This window comes from Euprymna scolopes, chromosome 46 (genome assembly GCF_053919585.1).
Source record: "Euprymna scolopes isolate OS-2025 chromosome 46, ASM5391958v1, whole genome shotgun sequence".
Taxonomy (NCBI): Eukaryota; Metazoa; Mollusca; class Cephalopoda; order Sepiida; family Sepiolidae; genus Euprymna; species Euprymna scolopes.
In genome coordinates, this window is record NC_136527.1 from 150,918,231 (window position 1) to 150,942,198 (window position 23,968).

The following is a 23,968-nucleotide window of genomic DNA, read 5'->3' on the forward strand; positions in this document are numbered from 1 at the left end:
GGCGCAGATTTTTAGGATATCCTGGGGTCCACCAACAGAAATAGTGATACCCTGATGTAGTTTGAAAAAAGGTACTCCGAGTATAATATCCATACAGGAATCAGGAAGCACTGTAAAGTCAGTTTCTTTATATTCGAAACCATTGAAGAAAATGTTATCAGTGGAATATTCCGATAGTTTGAGAGAAACGGCGGATGATGCCATGGAAATTGCAGAATTACGTTTTGAAGTAGACAGCTTCATGTTTTAACAATAGCACTGATAAAGTTTTCAGAACTGCCGGTGTCTTCGAGGCCATTTTTTTTTCCTTTTAATTCAACAATTTTAGTAATAGGAGGATACCTCACCATCTTTAGCATGGGATACCATAATGGCAGAAGTAGAACCTGAATGGGTCGGCATAGCAGAACAACAAACTTTGGAGAAATTACCGAGTTTACCACAGTTTCGACATACCTAATCGCAAGCAGGACAATGACGGCGATCATCCGTAAATTGACGTCTCCCTCCACAATTGTAACACTTGTCATGAGCAGGAAGGACAGCAGAAAATTGTACAGAGTCACACTCGGTACGAGAACCAGTAGAATCAGAAATTTTAGTAATTGTGGCCTCCTCGGCAGGATGAGCAGACACATTCTTAGTTCTAATAGTAGTAGTAGTAGTAGTAGTAGCAGCAGCAGCTGTTCCAATCGGGGAAGTGTATGATTAAGCACGAAAATGAGCTTGTTCTAGAATCCTAGCACATTGAGTAGCCTCTTTGAGAGTAAGCGTATCAGTTTTAAGTAGTTTAGCACGTAATTATTACTGGGGACCGAGGACGGCATATAAATACATCACAGACAGATTCATCCCTGTAAGTAGTAGCAGTAATGTCTTTAGAGTAACAGTCAGCGGCAAGTCGATTCAAGACCTGAAGATTATCGGTTAACAGACTCGTTTTCTTGTTGCAGACGCGTGGAAAGCATGAATAACGCTTGAAGACTTGTAAACACCTTTCAGTAATTCGACAGCGTGCTCAAATCCTGAACAACACTCGATAACTTCAGCAACGGTGGGACCGATGTTTAAACAAAGAACTTTGAGTTTATCAGAGTTTAACGAAGCAATAGTTGATCTTGAGGGAAATAAATCTTGAGGGAAATAAAGGCTTGTTCAATAAATTGTAGTGTTTTAAATAAATGAAGACGTAAACCAAACCTCTTTTCAAGGCTTTATTGAATAAAATTCACAGCTACTAAAGCAAGCAAGAAATATATGAGTCTTTTGAAGAAAAAAGAACGCGTGCAAAATCACGTGGCAAGAAACTGAATTTGCAAATCTTATGTTTTTTTAAATAGTAAGAACAAAACAATTTAAAAAAAATCTATTTTAAACAGTAAGAACAAAACATTTCAAATGAAAATATAACACACACATATGATCTTTTCAGACGGAGGCTAATTCTTCAAATAGGAAGATTACTTCCCTAGTGCAAAAGTATTATTATTTGATTGAGGCATTACCAACAGATATTGCCGAAGAAGTAGAGGACATTTACAGAACACCTCCTACTGAGGATTCATATAAGTTACTTAAGCAAGCCATTCTGGAATGGAGCAGCGTTTCAAAAACAGCCAGGTTGAAACAACTTTTCAATGAGTTAACCCTTTGCGACTAAAAGTCTTCTAAGCTTTTGAGACAGATGCTCAACCTACTCGGTGCACAAACGATGGACGACAATATCTTACAGTAGTTTGTTTGGAGAAACTGTCCCCACACTTATCCCAGACGCATTCGTTAGAAATAAGGATCTGGCGCAGTTAATGGTTATCGCTGACCATTACCACCACACGTCAGTTGTAACCAGCGTCGTGCCTGAACCTGCCGCTACAGCCTCTGCATCTAATTCCAGCATATAATTATCGGTAATTGTTGTCTTGACCAACGCAATGCAAGCCCTCCTAGTGGACAAACGATCACGGTCCAACCACAGATGAAATCATGGAGACAGATGCTCATTACAAAGACTCAGATCGTTCTCACAATCTACTGGCATCGTCCTTTCAGGAAGGATGCACGCAAATGCAAGCAACCCTGCATTTACAAGAAACCAGAGCATAAAAATGGGTAGACCGGTAGAATTGTGCAACAAATTCCACATTTTTCCAGCTGTGTCGCTTACTCTATATTTTCGATCCACTTTCTCATTCGAAATTCCTTGTAGATACCGCTGCTGTAAGGGTGATTTCTCCCATACGATATTACAATACAGTAATAGACCTCGTTTCACTGCAAACACAGAAAGGCAGTTCCATCCGAATCTACGGTACCTTGTCACTTGCTCTGCATTTTGGACTTCGACGATTTTTCCAGTTGATTTTTGTTATCGCTGATGTAAAGACACCTATTCTTAGTGCTGATTTTCCTTCCCATTTTCAACTTTCCGTCGACCTAAAAATCCGTTTATCCGACACAAGGACATATCTTTCTGTTTACTGCGATAGGCTCTCCTGTGACACATCCAGCATACATACGGCAGCACTATCAAGTGCAGTTTTCACTGAATTGTTGAGCAAATTTTCCTAACTCACCTAGCAATTCTCCCACAGCAAGGATGCAAAGCATTACAATCCGCGGTGCACCATTGCATGCCAAGCCTCGTCGTTCGGATGAATTTCAAAATTTTACAATCCTCAAGTATCAGCCCATCATCATTTCTACATTTCCACTTCACATGCTACCCAAGAAATCTGGAGACCCTGCAGAGATTATCGATTTTTCTGCGTCCTAATCCAATGCTACAATTTTCTCACGCATTGATTGAGTCCGTGCATACAACAAAAATCCCGTCGCTAAAGAAGTAAATCCGAAGTCTACGATATGCATTCTTTTTTAACTATTCGATTTCACACGTCTACCTTTTGAACTGGTTGATGCTGCCCAGGCATTCCAAAGATTCATATTTGAAGTCGTTTGTGGACTACTCTTCATCTTTGCATGCATCGACGACATCCTGATCGGAAGCTGCACACAATAAACACACCACGTAATTGAAGTCTTCCAACATTTACAATCCTTCCGATTAAAAATCGATGTTGCAATTTCAGATCCAGTTCTTTAAAAGTGCAAGCAATCCAGGATTTTCCTGTACCAACTTCATTGCGTCAACTTTATCATTACATTCGAGATGTGAACTATAACCACCGGTTCATATCCAACTGTTCACATCACATGTACAAACTCACATACTCACTCCGTACATGTAAGAAGACCTTGCCTCTTTCAGATTAATCCCTCATATCTCCCCACGCATCCAAAAATGCTTTGGTAAATTTCACAAAGCTATTTTACCTTGATCCTGAAAGCTAAGCTTTTTCTTTCTACAGATGCTTCTGATGTAGCTGTTGGTGTCGTACTCAACCAGGTGGTAAACGGTCAAAGAGTACCACTGTCTTTATATTTTGTTAACTGGTCACTATTCAGCGCAAATACAGCATTTTCGGTCGAGAATTACTCATCATGTACTTAGCAGTAATGTACTTTTGTTTTATGTTGGAAGGGAGACAGTTCAGTGTTCACCGACAACAAACCTCTGATGGCTTCCCTTACATCTTCAACCTCTGGTAAACATATATCCAGAGAATTGTGACACAATATTCTGCCGACATTCAATATTTACCAGGAAAAAACGAATAATATAGCTGACACCCTTTCCCGACACACATCTATATTAAGATGATATCGCAACTTAACAGGAATGTCATTGACAGACTTTATGTCGAAATTAAACATTCTGTTAAAAAGACTCCTATCTATTTTTCAGAAAGCTAATCTGGTGCGATATGTCTGTTGCACACCAAAAACCCTACTTACCTCCTTCTTGCTGTATTTCAACACTTTCTCGACTTGACACACCACAGCAAGCAGGCAACAGTCAGGCTTATCACAGCTTATTTTATTTTTGCCTAGTATGAATGGCAATATACGTCGATGAGGTCAGGCACATATTTCATGCAAAACTACAAAAGTTCATCGTCATATAAACACTACCACAGGCAGCTTCTCTGTACCTGACGCACGTTTCTCCCATGATCACCTGGACATTGTTGGACCACTGCGACCTTCTGATGGTAATCGCTACTTGCTCACCATGGTAGACTTTTTTGACACGTTGGCCAGTAGCAATTTCTTTGTATGACATTTCAACAGACGTCGTATCCCGCGCATTCGTAGAGAACTGGATCTCTAACTTTGGTGTACCCACCACTGTTACCACTGACAGATGTCTCCAGTTTACATCACAAATCTTCCGAGACCTTTGCCAATCCTTCAAACTTTCTCACGTAGCAACAACCGCCTATCATCCCTGAGCGAACGGGATGGTAGAGAGCTTTCACCATCGACTCACAGCTGCATTAACAACTCAGACCAAACTGCATTGCTGGAGCAAACACGTGCCGCTCACGCTCTTTTCCATTTTTCTTTCCTTTTAGTTCCAGCCATCGACGGGGGGTTATTATAGTGAAGTGTTAAAATGCTTAACATGTTTTGTGTCTAGCTCGGACACTCAGACACAAAGCAAGCTAAGCACGGTAACACACACACACACACACACACACACACGCAAAATAAGGTCATCAGGCAGAAAAAAATTGAAAACTTATCCTCCATTGAAAAAACATAAATTTGCAACAAAAATGTGAAAACTTATTCTCCGTTGAAAAAATATATAAATTTGCAACAAAAATTGTTATAAATATATTTTATAACAAGGAAAACATTTCTTCAGATGAAATTAGAAAAAAGATTAATTAAATATTTTAAAAAGCGGTTCTGGTCGAAATAAAATTAAAATCCAGTGTTGAATATTAATCTATATTTTTACAATTTTTACTGATTTTCTTATGTTTTGTAAAGATAGATTAAAAAAATTTTGATGAGGAAAAATGACACTGAATGATTATGTAGCAGAGTGAAAAGCAATTTATTTTACTTTCAATCTTTGTATTCATGTTCTTTTTGTAAATCATCAACGATCTGATTCCCATCTGTCATCAATTGAAATGAACCGCTCTTGTCTTGTGGAGGCTTCATGTTTTGACAAGCTTCTGGGTTAGACCTATAGTCCCGATCTTAAATGGAACACGTATATTAAATCCATTGCCACGTTCGCTGGAAAAATGGTTGAATATTTCTAACACTCCGGTAGATCTCTCACTCCTGATGCAATTTTCTATCTATATAAAAGCCAGGTACATCTCTTTCCTGCAACCTCTTTCACACAGAATAAACATTGCAAGACTGTCTCTGCTTTATCGTTATTTTCATGGCAAGTGATCATGTCCCCCCTCACCAAACTTTCACGAAAATTACTCGTCTAGCCAAAACCACTATCAATAATTTCCTACACTCTTTATATGTGCCTAAACCTAAATGTGCATTCCATGAACAAAGATTCTTTCTTTTAAACTGCACGCCCGTGGAACTTTTTTCTGCTCTGCTGCTTTCCAGCTGACTACAATCTGATTGTCTTCAAGTCCAATGTAAACAAGTTTTTGATGAGCCGTCCCCCTAAGTAATCCAATTTATAAAATTCCTACCATTTATGTTTACTACGTACACCCATTAGTTATTATCCTCAAGTGGCCTCAGGGCCTTGATAAATGGTGATTCCTGTGTAAAAAATACTTTAATATTTCTCAATAAAAGATATTCTAATAAAATATTTAATAACATAATCTGTTATTGTCTATTCAAATATTTTTTTCATATTTGTAAACAAGTTAATTATGCACAAAGTAAGGGAAGACAATTCACAATTGATTTGTTTTGTTTGTTTATTATAAGAAAATTAAAGGAAGTGTCCGACTCAGGAATGCCACAGAATAGACATTGCAAGACTGCCTCTGCTTTATCGTTATTTTCATGGCAAGTGATCATGTGAGCTTCAATCTATGGTACTCCCTCACCAAACTTTCACGAAAAACACTCGTGTAGCCAAAACCACTATCAATAATTTCCACACTCTTTATAAACCTAAATGTGCATTCCATGAAGAAAGCTTCTTTCTTAGAATTGCACACATGTGGAACTCTCTTCCGCTTGAGTGCTTTCCAGCTGACTACAATCTGAGTGTCTTCAACTCCAATGTAAACAAGTTCCTGATGAACCGTCCCCCTTAGTAATCCAATTTATAAAATTCCTACCATTTATGTTTACTACGCTATGATTACATTGAGTAATGTATACCCATTAGCCATGATCCTCAAGTGGCCTCCGGGCCTTGATAAGTGGTGATTCATGTGTAAAAAATACTTTAATATTTCTCAATAAAAAATATTCTAATAAAATATCTAATAACATAATCTGTTATTGTCTATTCAAATATTTTTTTCATATTTGTAAACAAGTTAATTATGCACAAAGTAAGGGAAGACAATTCACAATTGATTTGTTTTATTTATTTATTTATTATAGGAAAATAAAAGGAGAGAAGATATATAACCACCACCTATTAATATTAAAGAACATTTTACTTTAAGCATCTTGACATTAACATATGTAGACAGAATTCATTAATCATTATTTCAGTTGGTGTATACATTAAGCATTTTTTCAGTTATAATATCTGAAATAATGCTTGAAGCGACCTTAACCATCTGTCTTGTTCTCATTTCAATGACCTGTAAGAAAGGTGTTCTCTAATGTGACATGTTCGACTGTACATATTAGTTGACCATGGGACAGATAAGAGCATGTGTTGTAGTATACTAGTTCATATATACACATACATAACGTGCATATGTATGTGTCAGTTTGTATTGCGTCTATGTAACCGTGTTCATGTAAATTTATCTATTAATGTATGTATAATGTTTTCTTTTCTACTTTGTTAGTATACAGCGTCTGTGGGTTTCTGTGTGCGGATGGATACACATATCAACACTGTTTAACAAGAATATATAATAGGCCATGGGACAGATAAGAGAGCATGTGTTGTAGTATACTAGTTCATATATACATATACATAACGTGCATATGTACATGTCAGGTTGTATTGTGTCTATGTAACCGTGTTCATGTAAAATTATCTCTTAATGTATGTATAATGTTTTCTTTTCTGTTTTGTTAGTATACAGCCTCTGTGGTTTTCCCTGTGTGCGTGGATACACATATCAACATTGTTTACAACCGGAACAAGAACCGTATACGAGACAGTTCTTTTTACATGACGAATAGACATCTTTGCATTGCATATCACACAAAAGGGAAACATACCTTATCCCATTGACCTTCGCTCTCTTGGTGGTTTTTACCTTACAATAAATACATCTTCTTCTGAACAAAACACTATAACACAAATATATATTATTATATAGCTTTATTCCATGTCTGTGACTTTTCTCTCAGTTGCACCCAATTATATTCTTTGTGATTATTTATTTACTAATATTATATTATTCTCTTTTTCTCTTTATTATGACAATATTCATTTAGAATTGTTGCATCAATCATGAGTCCTTTCAAGTGTGTTCGATTTAATCTTGTCTAGTTTGAAGTTCTCATATAAATAAATGTAAATTTTTCGAATTGTAAATCTATGCCTTTTCTTTATAGTGCTTTTCATATGCATCAATGAACTTGATTAAAAAAACAAGAATATTCACATATTGTTCTAAAATGTGAATTTTCCAGTGTTGAGTTCTCATATGTTTCATTAATTTTCCTTATTTAGAAAAAAGGCACACATTTCACAAGAATGTTGCTTTTTATCTCCTTCTAATTTTCTGATCACATTGTTTTTTGTTGGGACTAGAGCCTTCCACCAGATGCCAAACTTTCTCCTATAAGTTTAGTTACTCAAACTAAGAGATCTTTTTAAGATTCTAACCGTCCATTTAAGTGCAATTGTTTGTATTTCTCTTGACTTGGTTCACCAGATATATTCGCCAGATAGTTTTTGAAATTCTTGTTCAGTAATCCCGTAATTTATTTATTAATATTATATTTTTCTCTTTATTATGACAATATACATTTAGAATTGTTGTATCAATCATAAGTCATTTCAAGTGCGTTCGATGTAATATTGTCTAGTTTGAAGTTCTCATATAAATAAATGCAAATTCTTCGAATAAGACTATAAACATATTTTGCAACATTCTCTACTTCTGTGGCAGAATCATCAATTTTTGTTATTGCTGAGTGAGTTCTCATGTGTCTCACTAAATTTAATTTTTTAGAACAAGTATATCCACACACTTCACAAGTATGTGGCTTTTCCCTTTTTTGTTTTATTTTACTGCTCAGAAATCAAGGGGCCCACAACCTGCGGCTAACACTTGAACTCTATATGAGATACATAGGATTCAATAGGATAGATTTATGGGGACAATAATATCCACACACTTTACAAGAATGTGGCTTTTCCATTTTTGTTTTATTTTACTTCAATTGAAGTTCTCAGAGATGAAGGGGCCCACAACCTGGGGCTAACACTTAAAGTCTATATGAGATACATAGATATTCGAATGTTCCATTTAAGTTCTTTATCTCTCAAACACTGAGTAAGTAATGAAATTGAAAACATGATTTTCCTCTCTACAATAAACCATTTTCATTTGTTGTAGTATATCTTACGTTTAGGTCCCTTGGTCTTGCTGGATTCCAAGACAAGAATTTATCTAGTCTGGTGGAGTGTCCAGTATTGTACTATTACTTGAAGTAACATCACTAGGAGATGGTGCACCATTCCTCATAAAAGTTAATGTGAGTTAGCCATAGAAAAAGTATCCTCATGCTAGGTTGTTCTGGAAAACGCCTGTACAGAGAGACCTTAGACACTCGAGGATAATGTCTAGTAGGCATTCAAGTTCTCTCCTGGTGATCCAGTGTGAATTCTCACTAAACTTAATTTTTCAGAACAAGAATATCCACACATTTCACAAGTATGTGGCTTTTCCCCAGTGTGAGTTCTCATATGTATTACTAATCTTGATTTTTTTTAAATAATAAAATCCACACACTTTACAAGTATGTGGCTTTTCCCTTTTTTTCATTTTTCTTCAACTTTTTCTTCTAGGGGTGGGACATCCAACCAGATGTCTGACATTTACCCCTATTTTAGTGAGTCCAATCAAGAGATATTTTCAGGATTCTAGCCATCCCTTTCAGTGCAATCGTTTGTATTTCACTTGCACTTGCTTCACTTGGTATGCTTGCTATGTACTTGTTAAGGTCAATATCATTAGAGACGCTTTTTCGACTTGAGTTTCTATTTGCTCCCTCTTCTCTCACATCAATATGTTCGGCTTAATATCCTCGTTTTCTGGACATGTAGGAATTTCGTAGTCATAGTGGATGATGTATTATTATTTCACACTGTTCTTTCTGGTACATGTTTTTAAGACGCAAAACTACATTGAATACTCAAGTTTTATGTTAGGTGATTCACACTCTCTACTTCTGTGTGGCAGAACCAGCAATTGTTGTGTTTTTCCCCTTTTTTTCATTTTTCTTAAACTTTTTCTTCTGTGTTTTCTGAGTGAGTTCTCATGTGTCTAATTAAATTTGATTTGTCAGAACAAGAACAATTACATACTTCACAAGAATGTGGCTTTTCACCGGTGTGAGTTCTCATATGTGTGGCTAACCTTGCTTTTTGCGAACAAGAATATCCACATATTTCACAAGAATATGGCTTTTCCCCAGTGTGAGTTCTCATATGTGTAACTAAGGCTGATTTTTGATAACTTCTATATCCACATATTTCACAAGAATATAGATTTTCACCTGTGTGAGTTCTCATATGTCTCATTAAAGATGGTTTGTCAGAACAAGAATATTTACACACTTCACAGGAGTGTGGCTTTTCTCCAGTGTGAGTTCTTACATGTATTACTAACCTTGATTTTTTAAAACAAGAATATCCACACACTTCACAAGTATTTGGCTTTTCCCCAGTGTGAGTTCTTATATGTTTCATTAACGTTGATTTTCTAGAACAAGAATAATCACACAGTTTACAACAATGTTGATTTTCCATCATGGAGATTTTAATTTTTGTCATTAACGTTTATTATTAAAATAAGAATATCGTCACACTTCACAAGAATCTGGAATTTCTCAAGTGTGAATTATATGTTTAACTAAATCTGATACATTTCCCATTGTGTGTCTCATCATATGTCTTAATAAATGATTTTTCATACATATTCTACACACATTTGGTTATATCTTTTTTACTTCAATTTTCTCATTTGTTCAAGCTGAAGATAAAGTGGCCGAGCAGATGCGAACAAATTTACCCACAGTTTTATATATTACAACTGAGCGATCTTTGAAAATTGCTACCTCAAACGATTTAGCATTTCTACGAATTTCTTAGTTTTTCTATAGTTTCCGGAATTGTAGAAAATATTGTCTTTTTCAAGCCACATACTTTTCTTGAATTGAATAATAGCGTCCAATCAGGAACATCTGTAAAATGAAATGAAATTCAATGTTTTTAGTATTTACATTCAAATATTAGTATTGTGTCTGTTTATTGTTAATATTATGTGCTTGAACTCACCATATCTTGATTAATTTAATATTATTATATTATTGGACGTTGTTTATGAATTTAATATTCTAATATTAGTATTTGTCTGTTTATTGTTATTAATATTATTGGATTATTCTTATAACTTCGATATATAATCTGTTTATTGTTGTAAATATTATCGGATTGAACTCAAAATATCTAGATTAATTTGATCCAAAATAGTTAATTAAGACACATTTCAAAAATAAGGCCAATCAATACATGTATTTCTGAAGATATTGTTGAAAATATTTCTTGCGTTTCTTATGATTTATATCGTCGTGAAAGAGAAACATATATTTATATTGCATTCAAATATATGTCTGTTTATTGTTATGAATCTTGTTGGATTGGATACACGTCTGACTCATCAACCTTAACCTGATAGAAACAGTTTTGACAACTCAGTTTTTTTGTTTCCATTAACACTTGTTGTATAAGGACTATATCCACTTCACATAATAAATATAATACACTGGATTAGATAAACTTACCTAACAAGTATTTTAACCGAGAATATCCTAGACGTTTACAAAACTTACACTGAGTATCAAATGCACTGAGTATTTTGCCATACATAAGTGAGTGAAACTATCTTGACTATATTCGTTTTTAAGGTTCAACAAGAGTCTCAAATCCCATAGGTCCGAACTTTGGAATTCACTCCCTGTTTTATGTTTAAAATTTTAATATTTCAGCTACATTAAAATAACGGTAAGAACACGTTTTTAGTTTACAGTTGTGGGGTACAAACCACCCCTTTTTTCTGAACTAAGTGGAATCAACCAGTCCTATGAATAACACTGGTTTCAGAGACTAAAAGGAGACATTCATACCATGTTTAACCGCATTGGATTCGATAAACCTACCTACCAATTTTGTATATGCTACTATTTTGTGTGTGCTTTGTAAAGAGGTGTTGCCAGAGATGTTGCATCGATAGTGCAAGACGGTTTAATCCACACGCTTAATATGCAACAAAAACTCATAACCCATGTTGTCATTAATTATCATCTTTGCTATTTTAAAGAACGCTATCTTCAGCCATTAAATTGATGTTATGCCACTTAAAACTGTATGCGTTTAACATATATTGTCTTCAGAAAATGTTGAAATATGTTTGAATTAAATTCATTGCAACAATTTTAAGAATATTTTATTTTAGTTTAAAGGGTACGTTAATAGTTATTTTTTAAAAAACAGTCACAATCCTTTTAAAACGTTTAAGATAATCATAAAATTGATATATATTTTGAGTAATTATTTCATGTTTGGAGTTTTACAAATCTATGTAAGACCTATGTTATTTCCTTTCATATATTTATTAATATCCGCTCCTGTTTACAATATGTTTTATTGTGTAACGTCTATTAAACTATGTTATTTCCTTTCGTATATTTCTTCATATCCGTTCCTGTTTACAATATGTTTTATTGTGTAACGTCTATTAAACTATGTTATTTCCTTTCATATATTTATTCATATCTGCTCCTGTTTACAATATGTTTTATTGTGTAACGTCTATCAAACTATGTTATTTCCTTTCATATATTCATTCATATTTGTTTCTGTTTACAATATGGTTTATTGTGTAACGTTTATTACACTATGTTATTTCCTTTCATATATTCATTCATACCCGTTCCTGTTTACAATATGTTTTATTGTGTAACGTCTATTAAACTATGTCATTTCCTTTCATATATTTATTTATATCTGTTCCTGTTTATAATATTTTATTGTGTAACGTCTATTAAACTATTTTATTTCCTTTCATATATTCATTCATATCTGAATATATATCTGCTTCTGTTTACAATACGCTTTATTGTGTAACGTCTATTAAACTATGTTATTTCCTTTCATATATTTATTCATATCTGTTCCTGTTTACAATATGCTTTATTGTGTAACGTTTATTACACTATGTTATTTCCTTTCGTATATTTCTTCATATCCGTTCCTGTTTACAATATGTTTTATTGTGTAACGTCTATTAAACTATGTTATTTCCTTTCATATATTTATTCATATCTGCTCCTGTTTACAATGTGTTTTATTGTGTAATGTCTATTACACTATGTTATTTCCTTTCATATATTTTTTTTTAATTACATTTTCACCCCAAACAAGGCAAATTGCCACTTTGGTGTAGGGGGCTACTATCAGGGGAAACAACTACTGTGGTACTATGTAGGGATTTGGGCAGCAAGGTGTCGGTTCACGTTACACTTGAACTTCTGCACGTCAGTACTGTTGGGGAAGCAGGGACCTGGAATGGAATTCCAGAGTCTTGCGGTTCTGGGGAAGAAACTATTGGAGTAAAAAGATCTTTTACATCTAGGGATCTCTACAGTGTGGGGGTAGGATCTAGTAGCCTGTCGGGTTTGTCGAGGGTGCTCGCGTCGTGGGGGCACAAGTGATTGCAGTTCGTCAGAGCATTCACCACTAAAATACTTGTAGAAAAGGCAGAGGGATGCAACATTTCGTCGATGGGACAGAGGCTGAAGCTTAGATGCCAGTTCAGGGCCTATCAGGTTTGCGACTCTCTTTTGAACATTGTCAAGGAGCGAGAGACTAGTAGCAGATGCACCAGCCCAGATGTGGCAGCAATACTCCATACATGGGCGAATGGTGGCCTTATAGAGGTACAGGATACTTTCGGGTGTTAGTAGTTTTCTAGCACGGTAGAGAGAGCCTACCTTTCTTACAGCGGCCCTGGCAATGCCTTCAATGTAATTGTTCCAACTCATGTTTCCTGTGAACGTTAGGCCAAGGAGTTTGAAAGATGGACTCTCAGTTAAAGAGTCGTTGGCCATTGCTATGGGTGGTAGAGAGCGTTTCTTGTAATTATTGAATGAAACTAGTTTAGTCTTGGCAGCATTGAACGCGACCAACCACTTTTGTCCCCATTCCACTACAGATTGGAGGTCTTCCTCTAGTGTTTCTGCCATTTCTTTAGAAATGTGTTCATTCGTCTTCCTGTCGTGTCTGCCATAGAGTGTAGTGTCATCAGCATATATACCCATCTCAGAGGCAATGTTGTCGGGGAGGTCATTTATGAATATCAGGAACAATAGAGGTCCAAGGATAGAACCCTGGGGCACTCCCGCATTTATATCATATTGTTTAGATGTGCGACCGTCGAGGACTACCTGGATTTTTCTCTTATCTAAGAAGGATTTAATTATGTTAAGTATTCTACCAGTGATACCGTATGATCTGATTTTACTGAGGAGACCCTCATGCCATACCCTGTCAAAAGCCTTAGATATATCTAGAGCTACCGCTCTGCCTTCCCCCGCTTTGTCCAGTGAATGGTATATACGTTCAGAGATCACAGTGAGGATGTCTGCTGTGGAACGGGCTTGTCTAAATCCATATTGTTTGTCAGTCAGTAGTTTAGCATCTGTAAGATTTATTCATATATGTTCCTGTTTACAATATATTTTATTGTGTAACGTCTATTAAACTATGTCATTCCTTTTCATATATTTATTTATATCTGTTCCTATTTATATTTTATTGTGTAACGTCAATTAAACTATGTTATTTCCTTTCATATATTCATTCATATCTGCTCCTGTTTACAATATGTTTTATTGTGTAACGTCTATCAAACTATGTTATTTCCTTTCATATATTCATTCATATCTGTTCCTGTTTACAATATATGTTATTGTGTAACGTCTATTAAACTATGTCATTCCTTTTCATATATTTATTCATATCTGTTCCTGTTAACAATATGTTTTATTGTGTAACGTCTATTAAACTATTTTATTTCCTTTCATATATTCATTCATATCTGTTCCTGTTTACAATTTGTTTTACTGACTAAGACAATGAACACCATTCCTAGCACATGCCATCCCCCTCAGCTGGACATTTTGAGGATGCTTGAGTGTCATATATGCCAGTGTAGTTGGATTGGGCTGAGTTTTTTCTGATAGGTTGAGGGTACCGGATTGAGAGTTTTTGGCTGCTGTTTACAACTGATAGTACAGGTTCCCTAACCCTTTGGTAGCGTTTAAAGCGGATGCTCCATCCACAGTTGTATAATATCAGGATGATTGTAGTGTCATACAGTGCATGGAAAGAAACCCTGCACTCATCTTTGCTAGGCTTTACTGAGTCTACAATCCTTGTAGATGAGGAGTCAACTGATGGTCTACTTGGTATTCTGCACAGCCACTTGTCCTGCCATAGGACTCAGACAGACATAATCACGGGCTTGGAGTCTATATTCAAAACACACTCTCCCTGACAGGAGAAACGAAACTAGAATCAGATTACCAGGCTTGTATGGGCTTCAGACTTAACATGCAATATTAGCTACTTGTATTTTCTCTACTGCTCTCCCTCGACCCAGGACTGTACTCTAATATACAAAGTCTCTGACAACATAGATACAGCATTTTCCCTTGATAATAGCGCACAAGTACATGTAGTTAGTGACTTCAATGTCCACTACTGGAACTGGCTTAGATTCTTTCTTTTCACAGACACAGCTGGTAGCACAACACATAGCTTCTCTATATCTCATTCCCTATCACAAACGGTTACATTTCCCACATGTTTCAAAGACCAACAAGATCAACATGCCTCACTTCTAGATCTATTTCTGACCACCGTTCCCAATGATTATATAACAAATCCACAAAGCCCACTCTGGAATGCTGATCACGTTGTGATAATTATAGAAATAACCCCAAATTATTGATGCAAAACTGAAGAGTCACTGTTAAACCCCCGAGTTATTTCGAAAAAGGCTGACTAGGAAGCCATCAAGGATCTCATTATTGATGCCCCATGAGGAAATGTCTTTTTTCTTCCTGCTGAACAGTGCAAATCAGACACTGAATAGTTCAAAACTGCAATTGAATCACATGTTCCCCCACGGAAATTATGTGGCAAGCGCCACTCTCTCCAATGGTTTATATCTACTTATGCAGCTGCCATTGCTCAATATGCATACCACAGATTAAACAAACAAACGTCCAGTTTAAACAGACAGAAGTTTATAGAAGCTCGAAGTAATTGTAAGAAAGTAGTCCATCATCTTACAGCTGCTAAACTTCTGACCAACAATTAATATGGATTTAGGCAGGCCTGTTCCACAGCAGATATCCTGACTGTAATCTCAGAGAAGGGAAAAGCGGCAGCCCTCGATATATCTAAGGCTTTTGACAGGGTTTGTCACGATGGTCTTCTAAGGAAAATCAGATCATGTGGTATCACTGGAAGAATACATAATGTAATTAAATCCTTTTTAAGTAAGAGAAAACTCCAAGTTGTACTCGATGGTCATGCATCTAAACAATATGATATACATGCGAGAGTAACTTAGGAGTCTATCCTAGGACTTGCATTATTCCTGATATTCATAATTGACCTCCCTGATAGAATCGTTTCTTGGATGGGTATATTTGCTGATGACACTACTATAACAGGCACGAGGGGAAAACAAATAAGCACATATCTAAGGGAATGGCAGAAACATTAGATAAAGACCTCCGATCTCTAGGTGAAATTGAATTTTAAAAAAATTATGTTGAATTATATAGAATAGTGATTCATATTAAAAAATATAAAAAAATGTATTATTAATTTTTTAATCAATTAGTAAATATTTTTAAGGCGTAAAAGCCAAAATGAAGTCATTTTTTGCATTTGGTAGACATTCCATTGGGTCAAACTGTAAAGGCTCACAAATACTTTTTTTACATAAAATTACTGCTAATTGGTGATGACCAAAAAATATGTGCTCATTCTATGTAAACTTTACAAAAGAAATTGATCAATACTGTAAAATCTTTAATATTGGATAAAGCATAATGTAGGTACGGGCAAAAATAGTTTTGAAAGCCGATTTATCATAATTTTTTGTAGGTTTCCGACTACTCGTTAACTGTATTTGAAAGATTAGAAACGAAAGTTAATTTTCTAAAGGAAAAAAAATTTGTACACGTGAAAAAAAAAGTTATGAAAATGTTTTCATGGCGACCAATTCAACTAAATTTTGAAGTTAAAGAAATTCATTGTAAAAATCCTTTAAAAGATTAATATTAGTTTTCTGGGTCTATTTCAAAGATAATTAGTGAAGTTCTAAAATATTGAATTAAAAAAAAACCTTGTTTATACACAATACAAAAAGGAAAAATTACGCCGTTCGGCAAAATGCAACCGATAACAGGTTGTAAACATGAATATATGGAAGGCCAAAATTTAAGCGAATCCAAACGCTGTTTCAAAATAAAGTCATGATAGTAAAAGGAGGTAGGGGTGTCAGATTTATTCTCCCCCCCAGAGGGTCATCCGTATATTCCTATTCTGAACGTTTGTATCAATTTTTATCATTTTTTAATTTATTTTTTATGTTCCTAAACAGAAGTTTATAGAAGTAATTGTAAGAAAGTAGTCCATCACCTACATAATCTGACCCACAATTTATATGGATTTAGGCAGGCCTGTTCCACAGCAGATATCCTGACTGTAATCTCAGGGTAGGGAAAAGCGGCAGCCCTCGATATATCTAAGGCTTTTGACAGGGTTTGGCACGATGATCTTTTAAGGAAAATCAGATCATGTAGTATCACTGGAAGAATACATAATGTAATTAAATCCTTTTTCAGCAAGAGAAAAGTCCAGGTTGTCCTCGACGGTCTTACATCTAAACAATATGATATAAATGCGAGAGTAATGTTGCAAGTTTGTCTATGCTTTATCGTTATTTTCATGGCAAGTGCTCGACTGAGCTTCAATCTATTGTCCGCCTCGCCAAACTGTCACAAGAACACTATCAACAATTCCCCCCACACTTTATCTGTGAGTAAACCTACGTAGATTCCATGAACAAAGCTTCTTTCTTAGAACTGCACGCCTGTGGAATTGTCTTTCGTTTTCCTGCTTTCCAGCTGACTACAATCTGGTTGTCTTCAAGTCTAACGTAAACAAGTTCTTGATGAGCTGTTCCACTTAGATAACAAATTTACCTAATTTCCATTACTAACAATTACTATATCGTTCAATTGACTACTGTACACTCTTAACCCTTATCCTCGAGTGGTCTCTGGGTCTTGATAAATGGTGATACCTATGTAAAAAAAAAACTTAGGAGTCTATCCTAGGACTTGTATTATTCCTGATATTCATAAATGACCTCCCTGATAGAATCCTTTCTTAGATGGGTATATTTGCTGATGAAACCACTATAACAGGCATGAGGGGAAAACAAATAAGCACACATCTAAAAAAAAATGGCAGAAACACTAGATAAAAACCTCCAAACTCTGGTGGAATGGAGACTAAAATGGATAGTCACATTCAATGCTGCCAAGACGGAGCTTGTTTCCTTCAATAATTACAAGAAACCTTCTCTACAACCAATAGCTATGGCCAAAAACACATTACCTGAAAGTACTTCCTTTAAACTACTCGGCCTAATATTCACAGGGAACATGAACTGGAATAGATACATTGAGAGCATTGCCAAGGTTGCTGCGAAGAAGGTGGGCTCTCTCTACCACGCTAGAAAGTATTTATGCCTGAAAGTATGCTGTACCTCTATAAGGCCACCATTTGCCCATGTATGGAGTATAGTTGTCACATTTGGGCTAATGCATCTGTTACTTGTCAGGGTTCAAAAGAGAGTCGCCAACCTGATCGGTCATGAACTGTCATCTAAACTTTAGCCTCTGTCCCATCGACGAAATATTGAATCCCTCTGCCTGTTCTATAAGTATGACGGACTACAAGGGCTTGTACCTCATCGACGTAAATACTTCCGGCAAATGCGATAAGTAGCAAAATCCCACCCCTACACAGTAGAGATCCCTAGGTGTAAGAAAGCCTTCCACTCCAAAAGTTTCTTCCCCAGAACTGCTAGACTTTGGAACTCTCTTCCGGAATCCTGCTTTACCAACTGTACTGACATGCAGAAGTTCAAGTGCAATGTGAACAGACATCTTGCTAATAATCTCCCTTCATAATATCCCTGCAACTTATGTCCCCAATAGTAGCCCCCTACTTCACAGTGGCACTGTGCCTTGTTTGAGGTTAAAATTGAATTTTTTTTTAAAATACGTTAAATCATATAGAATAGTGATTCATACTCCCAAATCTAAAACATGTTTTATTCATTTTTCAATCTATTAGCAAATATTTTTAAGACGTAAAAGTCAAAATGAAGTCAATTATTTTATTTATTTTTTTATTTATATATATATATATATATATATATATATTTTTTGCATTTGGTAGGGAGTAAATTCCGTTGGGTCGAACTGTAAAGGCTCACGAATATTTTTTTTTTTTTTACATAAAATTACTGCTAATCGGTGATGACCAATAAATGTGTGCTCATTCTATGTAAACTTAACAAAAAAAAATTGACTAGGTGTATCAGAATTTTTGTAGGAATTTTTGACACCTCTAACACGAAACTGCAAATGAAATATAAAAAACTCGTAATTTCTCTTTTAAAATTAAATTTTTTCTATTGATTTTATTTTTACGATATTTTCAGGGTCAATGTGAAATGTTATGCTCTTTCCAATAAACCGAATATAATATTTTAGACACACGTTTTTTTATTCACGCCCCCCCCATTTTCAAATGTCTATTAAAAAGTAAATAATTAATTTATGTTTTATATATCACAAATTGAACATAAAAGATCAATAAATAATATATTCAAATTTAAACAAAAAAGTAGTGTTTTTTTTAGAAATTTACCTTTAAAGTCCGATGTTTAAAACCTTTTAAGAAACCAGGGTTTTTTTTGTGTTTTGTTTTAATGAAACCTTGTTCCTTGCTCCTTTAATTGAAAAAAAAATTAGGTTTTGAATTACATTTTTCGAGGAGTTATAAGCTTCGAAAGATAGCAGGTGGAATTATTCAATAGTTTTCACCAAATTTCTGACACTGCTAGAAATTGACCAATATTGTGAAATCTTAAATATTGGATAAAACATAAAGATTCAGACGGAATTATCCGGCGATATAATAGGTAAGTGTATAAATAAATATATACATATAATTTTTTTTTTAATCTTAAAACAATGAAATCAAAAAAGTATTTTTTATCAGTTTTTAATAATTCAATAGATTTCGAATTTGATTATTATTTTCTCAGAAATCACACAAGTTTTAATTTTAATGTTTAAGATTTTTTTGTAATGTTTAAGTTATAGATTAGATTTTTTAGTGTAAGAAGAAATATACAAACTTACCTATATTTCAAATATTTCAATATGAAAAAAAGCATCGGGATTAATTCGTATTTCTTTTGTGTTCAAAACAGAAAAATTGTTCTGCTTGTTAGGACTTCTTTGATACAACTTTTTTTTGTGCGTCCAATTCATAAAGAAATAAAATATATGAAAATATAAAAGAATCAAAATTAAAAGATAAAAAACATGATTTAAAAATGAAATTATTTCAAGAGAAAATCAACCGCTAAAGAACAATCTATTCAAGGTCATCGGAATACGGTGAAATTATTATTTCGTTCCTTCTGTAAAAATGGCCGTTCATTAGTTGGATTTTTTATTATTATTAACGCTCCTTTATTATTTGTATGTCTAATTTATTAAAATAAATAAGATACATGAAGATATAAAAATAACGTTTATTTCTTGAAGATTGGACATTTCATTATTATTTGCATTAATCGAACAACTTCGATGGGAACTGTAGTTCAATCTAAATAAATCCTCATATGAAAATTGCGAAACTGAATGTTTTACATAAACTCAAATAAAAGGATGGAACTGCACAAAGTGTAAGGTCAAATGAAAAAAATATATTTGGATTAAAAAAAAAGAAGCAAATTATACCTACATGATTACATTATGAAACTTGAAACTTATTTTTATCAGTTATGATGACTTTCCCTTATTATTTCAAACTTAATTTGCTAATTAGCTTGCCTGTTAGACATACAATCAGCAAAGATACGGCAGTTATACTACTCATGCCAGCCATGTTTTCATATTAAAAGTTAAATAGCTAAATTCTTCGCAGAATCCTAAACTAAAAAAAAAGACAATCATAATGAAAATGTAGTACCTGTTTCTGGTTTATGTGTGAAAAAAATCTGTTTTAGTATTTTGACTTTTTTTTCAAAGTAGTTTTCATGATGAACAGTTTATGAATTGATAGACAGAACTATAGAATGAAACTGTAGTATGTCGCTTGCGTGACACTGCTGTCCCAACTTTCACTTTCTGGTTACCACTTGACGCGTCTCCTCTCCACTCCAAAACGAACTTCTGCAACTTTAGCTTTTCTCTCCCCGAATCCGACTTTTCTCTTCTACAAATACAACTTTTCTGCTCGCAATCTAACTTCAGAATCCCCTCCTTCCCCAAATCACTCCTCTTTTATCTCCAATCAGGAGCATCTCATTTGCATACCTCGTGGTCACCCTGTAGGCATATAAAGAAACAGGGCAGCCATTTTTGTTTCTTCTTCATTATGAACACGAGGTAAGCCACACAAAAACGCGGTCGGTCGTTCTTGTTTCTTTTTTCTTCATTTACACGCCCCCCTGATCTTCGAGATCAATAGGATACTTCGTAATCCTCCATCCAAGCAGGCCGCCTCCTCTCACGTCGAGGCCTCTGGGGGACAACTTCTTGGGGGTTAACGTTTTCAGGTTCACTACAACGCGGGCCTAAGTCAGGTCGAGCAGCATCATTTGCTTCTCGATGGCCCTCGATTTCCCCTTCTTCACTGCCCTCACTGCATACCGGCAATGTCACACGACGCAGGTCTAAGATATGCCGGGGAACGCCATTCACCATCACATTGTTCTTCGTCTGCAATTCTGTTACGACCCCTCTTTTCCAACGAGTGGTACACTGTGCATTGGGGGGTTTCACCCACACCTCTTCACCTACTTTGATAGTGGCTTCTTCACTCTCAATTTCTGCTGTTTTGTTGCACGGATGCCGCCACTTATATGTGAAAACGGCACTATGAGGCACAATTGTCTCATCTTGTTTGGTCTTCGGCGAGATGTTATACCAAAACACCGCCTCTATGGGTGATACGTTGCTTTTTTCCACAGCGGCTTTAATGGTGCGATGATTCCTCTCCACTATTCCGTTGCCACTCGGCCGATACGCTGCTCTGAAAAATTGCCTTACGCCCCACTTATCGCACACCCCTTTAAAGGCTTCTGATCGGAAAGCGGGGCCATTGTCCATTAATAGTTCCTCAACCGGCCCTCTCTCCAAAAATATCTCCTCGATGACCCCTCCGATCGCCCATGCAGCTTCTGCCCTGATCTTTCTCCAGATGGCAAGCCTTCCCGGTCCACAGTCGACCATCGACAGATACAATTTGTGGCGATAGTGTGTCACATCAATGGCCAATCGCTTCCGTCCTCCGCAACGTGTAGCTCTCCTGCTTCGTGTCTGGACGGTCCAGGGTCAATTGATTGGCACTCTCGACAGTTCTCCACCACCTCCCTAACCTCCTCCTCGGTGGTCTCCGGGTAAACCTCTCTGGCTAGGAATAACGTTCGTTCTAAACCAAAGTGGTGCATTTCGTGTGACTGTTTGACTTCTTCCCCTGCACAGCATACCGAGGAGACCTCCTTTCCCTCCTGCAGCCAGGCCTTCTTCACACGTGTCATCGAATCCGCCTTGTTTTTTTCTGACGGGACCAACACAACAGATACTCTCAACTGGAATTCTGCTATCAGGTCGGTGAGTGCTCCGAGTCTGCGCTTGATCAACATTTCCGCAGCACCCCTGGTCTTAACTCTCTTATCGCCAGTTACTGCCGACCGAATCCACGACGCTACCGTTGCCGAATCGGTTTTGACTTCAATTATTTTCAATCCCCATTTCAGAGCCAGATTGATTCCTTTTATAGCGGCATCTAGTTCTGCTACGTTGATATGGGAGAAGTCGTTGTTTTTTCTTAGCCACGCCGCATCCTCCACAGTTACACCTCCTATCTCTAGTACAATGCCCAACGCCAGGTTACTGGCATCGCACCAAACCACACCCGCGTCTTCGCCGCTGACATACCATTTCCCTTTCACTGGGTCCTCATTCCTCACTCTCGCAATGACTTCTTGCAGCATGTTCATGACCTCCTTCGTCACACGGCCCTCCCAGCCATCAGTGCCTGTTTGTCGTTTAATAAAGCTGCATGCTATCATTAGTCAGCCAGCGATAGGATAGTGCCCAACCAGCCTCCCGCAGACTGAGAAGAGTTCTCGCCTCGTCAGCTCAGATCCGATTATTGCATTCCCTCGTTCGAAGACAAGGCTTTCTTTTCCATCTCGCCTTAGTTTCAACCCCAGCACCGCTCCTCCATCTAGGGCCTCCGCCGGTTTTGCAGTTAACCCATACTTCTCGACATGGCTTCTTACTTTCTCTGCTGTCACCTCTGCCTCCTCCACCAGGATGTCGTCAATGTACGAACTAGTGGCCTCCTCCACTGTACAGTCTTTGCTCAGCACCGTCTTCAGCACAGCAGTCATAATTTTGGGGGCTGAACTCAGCCCAAAGCCTAACCTCGTCAGTTGGTACTGCCAGAGTTTTTCATCTACATGGATCTGCAGATATGCCGATTTCAGATCGACAATCTTAGTGGCCCGCCCCATTCTTCTCCATTTCCTCATGACCTCCTCACATACGTCGATCCCCGTTCCAGTTTGGCAGGCTACGTGTCTGTTCAATTCCCTAAAATCTAGCACGGGCCTAATCTTGTTCTTGGTAGGCTGAACAACCGCCAGTAGTGGCAACACTCCTTTTTCTTCCCCTGTCCACGGTTTCAGAATTCCTTCTTTTATCCACCTCTCCACTTCTTCCTCAAATCCTTTTCTTATTTCTCCTCGCAGAGTGTTTTCGTAGAAGCCCACCTTATTCTGTAGTTCTGGGGGCCCGGAGATCCATTTCCATTCCACCGTCCACCTCACGCCATCAAACTTCGCCAGGAAATCTTTGTCCTCAATGCAGCAAACCTCCGGTTTTGGGGTTCTGACGGTTCTATCACCTTCCACTCCTGCCATCCCCACTGCGCCGAGACGTCCAAACGTCACTTGGCCCCCTCTTAACGTAGCGCCCCCCAGTCGGTTAATTGCACTCATACCTATAATCACGTCGACACCACCGACCAGATGATTCAACACTAGGGCTTGCAGTCCAATGGGCACCCCTTGCACCATTACTTCCGCTGTCGTCTCTCCTAGGCATTTCACATCCCTGCCATCCACGGTCCTAATAATCCTGGTTCCGCTCCATGACCTTGCGACATTCCTCGCTAACAACGTTGTAGTGCAGCCTGTGTCGACAAGGGCTATGGCTCTCTTCCCATTGACTACCACCGGTAACCGAGCAATGTTCCATCATGCGCCATTTCCACACAGAAGGGGTAACCACT

At 36.7% G+C, this 23,968-nt stretch overlaps 1 long non-coding RNA gene across 1 annotated transcript; it reads right to left on the reverse strand.

The window, feature by feature from the left end:
* Nucleotides 1-7,758: 7,758 nt before the first annotated feature.
* On the reverse strand, nt 7,759-20,038 carry LOC145270756 (uncharacterized). The gene is made up of 2 exons (XR_013865549.1): nt 19,798-20,038; nt 7,759-10,458 (listed from the first exon to the last, which is right to left on the reverse strand). It is a non-coding gene; the product is annotated as an uncharacterized LOC145270756 (long non-coding RNA).
* Nucleotides 20,039-23,968: the final 3,930 nt, after the last annotated feature.